The 11370-nt window shown below is 34.7% G+C and overlaps 1 non-coding gene and 2 pseudogenes across 1 annotated transcript; 1 reads left to right on the top strand and 2 right to left on the bottom strand.

Annotated features, from left to right (window-relative positions):
• Window positions 1-1675: 1675 nt before the first annotated feature.
• On the top strand, window positions 1676-4340 carry LOC120136366 (annotated as a pseudogene).
• Window positions 4341-4678: 338 nt separating this feature from the next.
• TRNAQ-CUG lies at window positions 4679-4750 on the bottom strand. Its single transcript has one exon. It is a non-coding gene; the product is annotated as a tRNA-Gln (tRNA).
• A 918-nt stretch (window positions 4751-5668) lies between these two features.
• LOC120136342 lies at window positions 5669-8840 on the bottom strand (annotated as a pseudogene).
• Window positions 8841-11370: the final 2530 nt, after the last annotated feature.

The raw sequence follows: 11370 nt of genomic DNA on the forward strand, positions 1-11370 counted from the left end.
TTTTATATTTTCAATTTTGTAAAAAAAAATTATATAAATTGTATGAATTTAAATTTTTTAAAGAAAATATATAAATATTTTCCAACTTGTTAAAAAACAAATATATAATAAGGACAATTTGGTCAAATATACATTCCAAATCTTTTATTCATTTAACCAAACACGGTAATCTTACATTCCTGCTAAACCAACCAAACACAAAATACAACATTCCCAGTAATCCTATTCACTGGTAATCTTTTATTCCCTGGTAATCTTACATTCCGTGAACCAAACGCACCCTTAGTGGCATAAGCCAATGAGAATTTTGGTTGGACTCAGATTTATAAACCTATAAAATACAAAAAATAAATTTAATAAATAGGTACTAAATAAATGAAAATTTATTATATATAATTTTTGTTTTATTTAATTATCTTAATTTAAAGTCAATTTTTATTACAAATAAATGAATAAAATAAAGAAGGAACCTTAATTCTAGTTTATTATATATTAAAGAAGAAATTGACATTAATAGGAAGTTAGACGACAAAAGCATATTGAATGAAGAATATATATATAAATTTTGTTTTATTTAATTATTTAAAATTAATTCTTATTATAAATAAAAAAGAATAAAACCCTAGTTCTGATTAAAGTAAAAGTTGAGATTGATATAAAGATACTTGTAATAAACCAAATCGTAATAGGAATCTACCTGTGATCTGCCGATAAATACATGATTAATTTTCATCTTAACAAAGAAGCGAAAATTCTAATAAAAAATAAAAAGCTCAAAGCCTGTTCTGATAATTGTTTTTGTTATGGCGTTCGACATGTCGCGTAAACAACTCAAAAAGTAAGTAATCAAAGCAGCCATTGTTCTTTCTTCTTCGTCTAAGCATCCCGTTGTTTATATATTAACTTCATCCGTTATAGGAATTCTCTTCAATCAAGTAGAAGACACATTCTTCGCAACAACGATGACAATGGAGATTTTGATGATTCTCGGATCCAATTAAAAAAAAACCCATTCATGTTTATTATTCGTTAAAATTTGATATTCGTTAAATATTGACTGAAATGATAACTGAATCTGTGAAACACATCAAGTATACGAAGATATACTATCTCTACTTCTCAAAGACTTAAATCCAGAGTGATATTGCCAAGGTAATTGTTGTATTATACTCAACCAACTATGTAATCATTTAACTTATTGTTTGTATGATTGTAATCCATGAATTTTGGTACAAGTATAGGTTCTTGAATGCTTGGCTGTGGTTACATTTTTTGGTGCCAGCGATGCGGACGAGACGGAACGAGCAATGCAATTCTTAAGGGGCTTCATTCTTCCTCCTGCGAGTGTATGTAATTTTAGTTAATTAGCGGGATATGTCTATTTCTGCAATTTCCTAAATCAATTCAGATATTTTATCTTATCAGACAGAAAAGAAACATTCATGGGGTGTTGCGTCTGCTGCTATATCTGCCTCGACTTTTCTCCTGAGCACCGTTGAGGGGTGGAGGTTGAGTTTCCATCTGCACCATTATTTATTTATTTTTGTTCACACCACTTATTATTTGAACGCATATGAAGTTTTTTAAAGAAGGATTTATTAAGCATATGATGGTATATTTAACAGTCTTTACCCTGAAATTTCCTTTTATACTATAAAAATGAATCAAAACTTTTATGACATCCTGGAGTTCAATTCGGAAACAAGGAACACTTATGCTATATGTGCCCCAAAGAGAAGAGGTGAGTTTTACTTATTTATTCGAATGGTTAATGTATTTCTTTGGTTGTAAGATTCATCGTGTCTATTTCCTTCGTTGATTCTATAGGTAGAAGTTCGGCTTTTTGATCGTCCAAATCTGATACTGGAGGATTGTTCTCTTCTACCATTCGAAATCAAATACATAAGGTAACTTCCAAAAATCACATTGACGCCTGCTTAATGGTCACGCCTTATTAATTAAGACCAAGGGGCTGAATTTTGTGTTTGAATGTTTCACTTTGTTTTTGTTTTTATCAGAGAATGACCATGTCTAGCAATTCAAGCTCGAGCAAGGCAAAGACTCTTATTGAAGAAGGAACGAGCTATTCAAGAGGCAGAAAATAATTTTATTTTATTTAATGATAGCGCTTTTGGTTAAAAATTAGATTATTTTTGTTAGAACAAATTAGTTCCTTTATGCTTTCGTTATCGTAGTTTGAACTTGATTTCTTTTCTATCATGGATTTACATTTATACTTCATATCATTCGATTATTTGTTTGATAATAAATATATTATTTTTAAATTTTATATTATCTATGTTCTTATATTATTAAGACAAAATACAAAAAAAATGAAATTTATAAATAATAAACATATTGTCATCTTATTGGAGGGTATTGTTTTATTAACGTAAATGATATTGGGGATATATTTTATCAGCCGCCGAAAACGGTGGTCGACGATAATAACCAAAGCGAAATAAAGATTTAATAATCTAAATATAAGTTTAAATGTTCAATGACCAAAATTCAGGAGTCCTAAAAGTTCAAGGATTATAAATGTAATTTATCCTAAGCTTTACTTGAAAGCGGAAATTCAAACTCTTTGACAGAAAAAAAAGGTCCTAATAGTCGTAAACTTTATCTTGATATAAATAAAATGAATAATATGTACCAAAAAGATAGGAAAAAAAAAATGAATGTATCTATTTGAAAAAGGGAAAAAAAAGGAAACCTCGCTATAGTCTCGTATATATCTATATCTAATATATAGACAAGACACATAGAAGTGAATATTCCTTAAGACCCCTTGAAGAGTGAGTGATTAGAGAGAAGCTGAGGGCGGAAATGACCTTCAAAGACTCATCCTCCGGCATCATCAAAATCCAGTCGAGATTACCTGATTCTTGCAATGTATAAAGCTTGAGTATGTAAAGTTAGGATATCGTTATTTATGTAACCCCGACATGATACTCATGTTTGCCCTAATCCTACCACTTTCCATTGCAACTCTGGTTTGCTTCAAACGGGACCCGAATTCAGAGCTATGGGACCAGCCAAGGCCTTCGGCTTGAGAGCATTGATGCTGTTACAATACTAGCTGGTTCGCTGTTGTATTCTTTCTCCTTGGTCTCTATTTTGCTAAGCGGTCCAGGCCGGTTTACCTCGTCGACTATCATTCGACTCGTTCCTGTAGATTTCGGAAAACAGCGGAGCTTTCACGGAGGACACGCTTGAATTCAAAGAAAGATATCAACTCGGCCCGGTTTAGGCGACGAGACGTATGTCCCTCGAGGAATAACATCGAGTCCACCGAATCTATGCATGGAAGAGTCTCAAGCTGAAGCTGAAGCTGTCGTATTCGGAGCACTCGACTCGCTTTTTGAGAAAACCGGAGTCAAACCAAAGGATATCGGCATCCTTATCGTGAATAGCAGCTTATTTAATCCAACCCCATCTCTTTCATCCATGATAGTCAACAACTACAACCTACTTACTGATATCATGAGCTACAATCTTGGAGGAATGGGGTGCAGAGCCGGCCTTATATCGATCGAGCTCGCTAAAAACCTCCTCCAAGCCATTCCGAACACGTAAGCACCGAGAACATTACCCTGAATTGGTATTTCGGAATGACAGGTCCATGTTGCCATGCAATTGCATATTCCGCGTGGGTGGAGCCACCGTGCTCTTGTCGAACAAGTCCAGAGACAAGGTTCGTTCCAAGTACGAGCTCGTTCACTTGGTTCGAACACATATGGGTGCGGATGATGTACATTACAACTGCATTTACCAAAGAAGATGAAAAAGGAACTGTTGGGGTTTCATTAGCACGTGAACTAGTGGATGTGGATGAAGAGGCTCTGAAAACCAATATCACCACTCTGGGTCCCCTTGTTTTACCATTGACAGAGCAGTTCAATTTATTCGTTAAAAAATTAGCAAAAAGATTTTCAAGGCCAAAGTAAGCCCTACATGCCTGATTTCAAGCTTGCTTTCGAGCATTTCTGCATCCCTGCGGTATTGAAGGGGCGGTTTTGGATAAAATACAGAAGAAGTTTCAGCTAACAGATTGGCATATGGAGCCTTCAAGGATGACTCTACATAGATTGGAAATACTTCAAGTAGCTGCCTGTGGTATGAGTTGGCTTGTTCGGAGGCTAAGGGTAGGATCTCGGGTGGTGACCGGGTATGGCAGATTGCATTATGGTCGTCAGGTTTTAAGCGTAACAGCGCTGTTTGGAGAGCTCTTAGGTCGACTCACATGAATGAGACCAGGGTAACCGTGGAAGGGGGAAATGGACAAGTATCTGGCAAAGATTCCTCATGTTTTATGCCTTCCTTTTATGTTTCTGTAATTCTTTAAATACGGTTCAAATGCCTGCATTTCTTCCAAAGTAACCAAACGACAGGTATCTGGAAAGAACATTATGCATTCTTTACGTTTTCAATAAAGAACCCTTCAAGTAATGGTGTCATGATATCTATAAGTAACGATTCCTAAAGAGAGTAAACTATGCTATTTTAAAATCATAAGGTGAACTGCTATTTTGAAACTCTTCTGCTCCATGCTGCTGATTTGGTGACCCTTGAAGCTCAAGCTAGTAGCTAGAGTCGGTTTTAGTTCTGTATCATCAAAAAGAAGAACATAAAAAATATTGGAACAAATTCTATTTAAAGAGTTTTACTTTCTAAAAGGTTCCACCGAGATTTGATCTCGGGTTACTAGATTCAGAGTCCAATGTCCTAACCACTAGACCATGGAGCCGCTTGACCTTGCCACTACTATTATTAATTTAATCCTTTGTTTTCTAATTTTTTGGCTTTTACGTCAATAAGTTGACCCAATTAGTTCATAATTACACACAGCATAGCTGCTCAAACAGGAACCTCTGAAAATAAAATACTCTTTTAATCATTAAAGTTGTTTAATAAATCAATCAATTTGAATTATAAATTGTATATATAAAATATCCACCAAGTCTGATTTGTACACACTCTTTTATAGAAGGAACTACGTAAATCTTATACTTATGTTGTTCGTTGAATTGCCTTTTATTTTGTTCTTTCCAGATCAAATAGATGTTAGCACTCCAATGCAATGTTAAGAATAAAAGTGATTAAAACTTTACTTTTAATTTTGATTCTAAAGTAAAATTAAATATTTTAAACATTTATTTAATTTAATTATATGCACAAACCTTGAAAAGAATTTATTTAATTTTTATTTAAAATTAATTACCATCGGCCCTGATGTTTTCATGACATTTTTATAAATTATAAAAAAAAGCATAAAGAAAATTGTAAAAACATCAAAGTTAATATTATTATTAAGTTAGAATGCAGTTTAAAAATATATATCGTAAATTTATATAAATTTCAATAAATATCGTATACTTATACAAGGTATTGATACTAGGCATTGATAAGCACTCGTAACCATTAAAGATAAATTACCATTAAAGTGTCTATTATCAATGAACCATTACTATTATATGTATTTTTATGTTGCTATTCATGTTTATGATTCACCACTAACAACCAATGATTTATTTGTATCTATCATTTGTTGAGATGTTTGATTAGAAATTTACCTTTTCCTTACGTAAAGACTTGGGTGCTTTTAAAATGCTTTAAAAAGGTAACGTGATGGGTGCGTCAAAAATTGAAGTTGAGATATTCCCAAAACCAATCCAATCAGACCATATTAATTTGCCACAATACGGAGTGGCGCCTGTTACTGTAAAGCCCTTAAGGCAAAACCCAACTTTCTGTATTTTCCTGCCAGGTAACAATAAAACAATCCACCACGTACAACTAAACATGTCAATTCAACTACCTCTTCTAAACACACAAGACCTTCTCCATATGATGCTCCAATTTCTTTCCTTGATTTTGGGTTGGTTAAGGAGACCATCCCTACTACGAGGTCTGCTGTTTCTGACCAAAACCTGCATGTCATGTCTACACCTGCATTAACTAATAGGGTCTGTACCTTCTACTGCGGTTGCCATCAGCGCCACCATTATTTCCACCCGTCCTGCTGCTCCACCCGGACCATTGCTCCAATCCGCTCTTCGAGGACGTGGGGCTGGCACCTGCACTCCAGGCTGCTGCCTGCTCAAATTCAAACATTAAAAGCCATTGTTGAAAATGTGTTATCTGACTAAAAATATTGTAGTTTAACAAAATGAGGGGACTTACAGGACATATCCTATTCGGCCATCTGGTAGAACCATCGGTACCATAGCCATATTTGTTGGCATTGGCCCTCTTCCATATATACCGGCTGTTGATGTGCATGGTTATGCATTAGTTTTTACCAACACGAGAACTACATCTAAGAAGAAAAAAAATATACAAATCAACCAGATTACCTGCGGAAAACTAGTAGCAGCACCAAATCCAGCACTTGCAGAGCCATATGTAGAAAGCTCCTTAAAACCACCATACCGGGGTGCTGAAGATGGTTTGCATGAGGCACCGCACCATAAGTATATGCTGCATCAGTCTTCTTATCAGCCTGAGGTTTGGCAAGGACAACCTCCAAGACTTGCCCTACATTCAAGTCAGTCAAAACTTTTTAAGGGGAAAGGCAACAATATAGCATATCCTGATAAAAAAGTTTATTTAAGTAAACAAACTCTAAGCAAATCCTGATAAAATGGAAAGTTGTTTTCCAGATCTATTCATAAGGCAATATAGTTACAAGGACACTCTGATTCTATTAGATCAATAATATTAATTCTCATCTTCACTAGAATCCTCAATAAATGCATAAAGAATAGTTATCACAGCAGTCTCAATATCAGTTCACGGAAAATTGATTACCTGAGACAGATTTACAAGCAATACGGGTATGAAAAGTGGCAAGACAGTAATTTCTAAAAGAATCAAGACGCAAGTACAAGAAGATACAACATTAAGAAATATGTGATGTACAAGTATTTACTTTCTATTCACATGCAGTCAGTTACTTCACAAAAAGTATTTATCATTAGATTCTATTCCACCGAATAATGTCAAATTCAACTATTCAAGCCAAAGTTTAAAACTAAGAGATCCGATACTCATTCCAAAGGCCCCAATTATTTCAACCCATATTACAAGCTTCATTTGGTACAGCATGAGCTTATAAAAGGGGAGCTCATACATCAGGAAGAAAATAAACTTTCAAAAAGTTAAAGAGGAAGAAGTGTACAGGAATTTCTACAGAAAGCAAAGAATACAGGAACTTCTATGCTTCTCACAAAAGAAAGAACAAACTGAACACTAAAGACATGTATCAAAAACCATTCTGCAGAATTAAATGGCATGTAGGCACTAAAAAGCAGATTACATGCAGAAGATAGCACCGCTTTTCCCTAAATAATTGATAACAGCTTGAATGATTTAAGTAGCATCCATCCATACCAATCATACCTAACTTTTGTTTCCAAATGCGTAAGGAAATGCAAATAAAAATACCATCTATTTCATATTTCTCTGTATCTTTGACAGCCTTCAAAGCACTTGACCTTTCCACGTAATGTATAAACCCAAAATCCCGCTTACCGGCCTTGCCAGGTGGCATAACACTTTTGTTACTTCCCATGGCGCTGAAATACTTCTTGTTTCTCCGTAGAAGTGTTATCGGGAATGTTTTGACATACAGTGCCTTCACCTAGCAATTTCAAAACATGTAACAGTACAAGAAAGATTAGCTCTTTTATTAGCGGTATGCTTAAAAAAGGAGTTTGCATACATCCAATTATTAGCATTTAGCAATTAATGATCCAAACAAGCTAACAAAGCTTTACCCCAGCTTTAAGAAAGAGGGGGGTGGGGGACAAAAGAGCCATAGAAAATCCCAATAGTGATTCCCCAATATGGCACTTCAAAATAAAATTTCAAAATTAGAATTACCTGCGAAGCAGCAGAATTTTCAGGTGTACTCTTTGGATCAGCCCAGGTGACAGTAGGGTTATTGCCATCCAGCTTAAAATTTGCATTTGCCATATCTAGATTACAAAATCCACCTTTATCAGTTCTATATTTTCAACTCCGGGACCAGCACTCTCGACGGCTTTTCTGAACTCATCCTCAATCAAGTTCTTAGGAACATTACCGATAAATAATCTGTTCTTAGTTTCAGAGAAAGAACACCTTATAGATTTTCCCTGAGAGATTATTGAGCATATTAAAAAGAAAACCAAACTACATTGTAAGAAACAATGGAGGTGAAAGATTACATCAGGAAGCAAATGCAAGGAACACCAAAATTACCCTGAATCTTTACTGCGCAGCTCTTCAACAGCCTCTTCAGCAACCTCTTTGTTTTAAATGCCACAAATGCATAACCCTTGCTTTCACCAGATTCCTTATCTTTAATCAAACGTATCTGCAAAACAACTTACTGTTAACAGATAACACCCGAAATTCCCCCCTCCCAAAAAAAAAAGAGCTTGAAAACACAGGCACAAAATTGCGACCTCAAAAATTTCCTATTGGTTCGCAAAGCTCCCTCAAGTCGTCTTCTGAGGTATCCTTCGGAAGCCCTCCAATGAAAACCTCAGAGCCATTAGGAGGCAAGGCAAGAAGTTGAGTCCACTTCTCTTTTTCTTCTTCACTGATAGAAGGCATGGGCTTTTCTTCGTCTTCTGCATGTTCTGTTTCAATGCAGCTTCTTTCTACTTCCAATGATTGATCTTTTCCATCCGCTTCAGATTTTGAGTCCTCGTACTTCTTCATTTTGTTCCCCATTCTCATCACCACCACTATTCACTCTGTCTTCATCTACATGTTCTTCATCATCATCCTCTTCCTCCATGTAATTGTCATCAATATCCCCGCTCATCAACTTCTGCATTCTCCGTCATCTCTGGTTCTTGTTCCTGTTCAGATTGAATGATACCATATCACATATCTATAATTTAACACACACACACACAAAAAGTTCACCTACATAGCAATAGTATATGAATATCCATAACATTCAAATTATCCCGGCCAAAAATCAAAAGAAAGAAAAAAAGGATGAACAAATAAACAACTGAAACTGCACCAAGGAAAGAAGATAAGAATTTGTTACTTCGATTTCTTAGCAACCAAATAGGGTTGTACTGTCATTAAAACTGAAGGGTAAAAAGAATCAAATTCCCCCTCCCCAGTGAATTCCAACAGCAAAAAGAAACTAACAGAAGAAAAGTTTATTGATAAAGTAGCTACCGGGTATCAACTTGTATAAAAAATATTAACTGAAATTGAAACAAGCCTAAAAGTGGTTAACAGGAAAAAAATACCAATCCCTAATTCACACAATTCCTAAAACCCATAAACAAATTGAAGAAAGCTAAGGTTCAATGCCAAAAATGTAAAACCCTACTTAAAGATAATGTCACGACCTTTTCTCTTCCCCCTAAATACACATGCAGAGCATAACAAATTTCAATACTAAACTATAAGCAAATAAATTCACAACGACAAAACAGATGAAAACGTGACAAATCTAATCAATGGAGGAGAAAAGATTAAAAATTTAGAGCAGTCAGAATGACCATAAGAACAAAAACAATTACTAAATAAAAGCGATTGAAATTTGCGCTTACCTCACCAATTGATAAATATATTGACTTTGTTAGCTAAAAATTGACGGCTTTGTAATTGAATAATTGGAAATATATTTCCCAAACCAACAAGTAGTATATTCAACTACACACACAATTGTTTGGGTTTTTCATTAGAAATAAACAGAAACAGGAAATACCCGATTTTGAATTGATGGGTTTCTTTTTGCTGGGGAAATGACCATTGAAAATATAAATTTGGGTTGAAATTTATTGGTTCTACGGTGGGTAACCTCTGCGAGTTTTATTATCAGACAGGCTAATGAGCAGCGTGTTTCTTTGTTCCAGAACCACCCTAATTGGGAGAGTGATAGAATACGCTGCGGTTTCAATTTTTTGTTAAAGTGTGATTTACCAATAACATTTCGCCATGTAATGGAGAAGGGTAAAATTTTGCTGCGGTAATGATTTTACTGGTAATGTGGGATCGGCGAATCACTTTTCGAAACATATGTAGTTGACACGTGGGTATTTTGCTCATTTGTGCAATGAAATTTGCGAAACACGGCTATTGGGCTGGGCCGATTATCTAATATTAATAAAGGGTTAAAGTAAGATTAAGTCTAAAATTTTTAACCTTTTATTTACTCCATTTTTTAGTCCATATTAATCTCAAATTGAGTCTTCGGGAACCATAGTATAGATGTCACATAATCAAAAGGGATAATAAATAAGAAAATGATTAAATTCGGTGAGTGAACGTTGATTTATCTCAATAATAAATAATTGTTCTTCAATATAATATATAAACTTTTAGAGTATGATGCTTAAAAAGGTCATAAAGTAAATTACAAAGGTTGTGATACTTATTTGGAAAGGAAGTGATGTTTTATTGTGGGATTAGAGTTAGTTGGAAGAGAACTTATCACCCTAAGTATGAAGGGAAATTTGGGGTTAAAGACATCTTAGTTTGGAATAAAGCTTGCGTGATGAAGTGTTGTGGTTGATTTTATCTCAGTGTGAACCAGCTTGGTGGAGAAATATTTGTTGAAAGGTTGCAATATTTGACAATTCAAGTTAAGATCATAGTTGGACTTGAAAAAAATTAATCAAGGTTAAAGATGATTTGGCCCTTACTGATAATTTGCAGGAAGGGTATAAGACAAGGCAGGTCTGAGAGTTGTTTAGGCACAAAAAATAGAGTGTCTTGGTTCAGAGTTGTATGGAGAGGGTTGGTCATTCCTCGACATTCTTTTATTTCATGGTTAGTAGTGTAGGACAGACTACCAACAAAGAATATAATGATATGATGGGACTGTCAAATTGATCCTTTCTGTTTGTCATGTGAGGATGCTTTGAAAACGCGTGATCGTCTTTTTGTTGAGTGTTGTTATTCTAGTAAAGTTTGACAGTTGACTTTACAAGCTTGTAGGAATTCTGTACTGTTGGATGGATTTGATTGATAGGCTGCAGAGGTTTGATAATGGAAAGTCTTTGAAGGTTGCAATCATCTGTATAGCTTGGTGTTCTTTAATTACTATATTTGACAGAGATGAGTAGTAGGCAACGTGGGAGGGGAGCACGTCAGTGTTGTGCTATTTTTCTCAGATAAAAAATGATACTCGACTAAGGTTCGTTAGATATAGTTAAAAGTCTCTAGTTAGATCCTTCTTTAGTTATTGAATGAGGCTTTTATTCTTGCTATGTTTATTGCTATTTGTTTTTCTAATCTTATTTAATTTATTCCTTGAGTTGATGTAGTATAAGGGTTATCAATTTATTTGTATTAGCAGGTTCTTTGGGATGAATAAAAAAAATTTATCCAAAAAACAATTTAACTTTA

The sequence above is a fragment of the Hibiscus syriacus genome, unplaced genomic scaffold, assembly GCF_006381635.1.
Source record: "Hibiscus syriacus cultivar Baekdansim isolate YM2019G1 unplaced genomic scaffold, ASM638163v2 tig00110627_pilon, whole genome shotgun sequence".
Lineage (NCBI taxonomy): Eukaryota > Viridiplantae > Streptophyta > Magnoliopsida > Malvales > Malvaceae > Hibiscus > Hibiscus syriacus.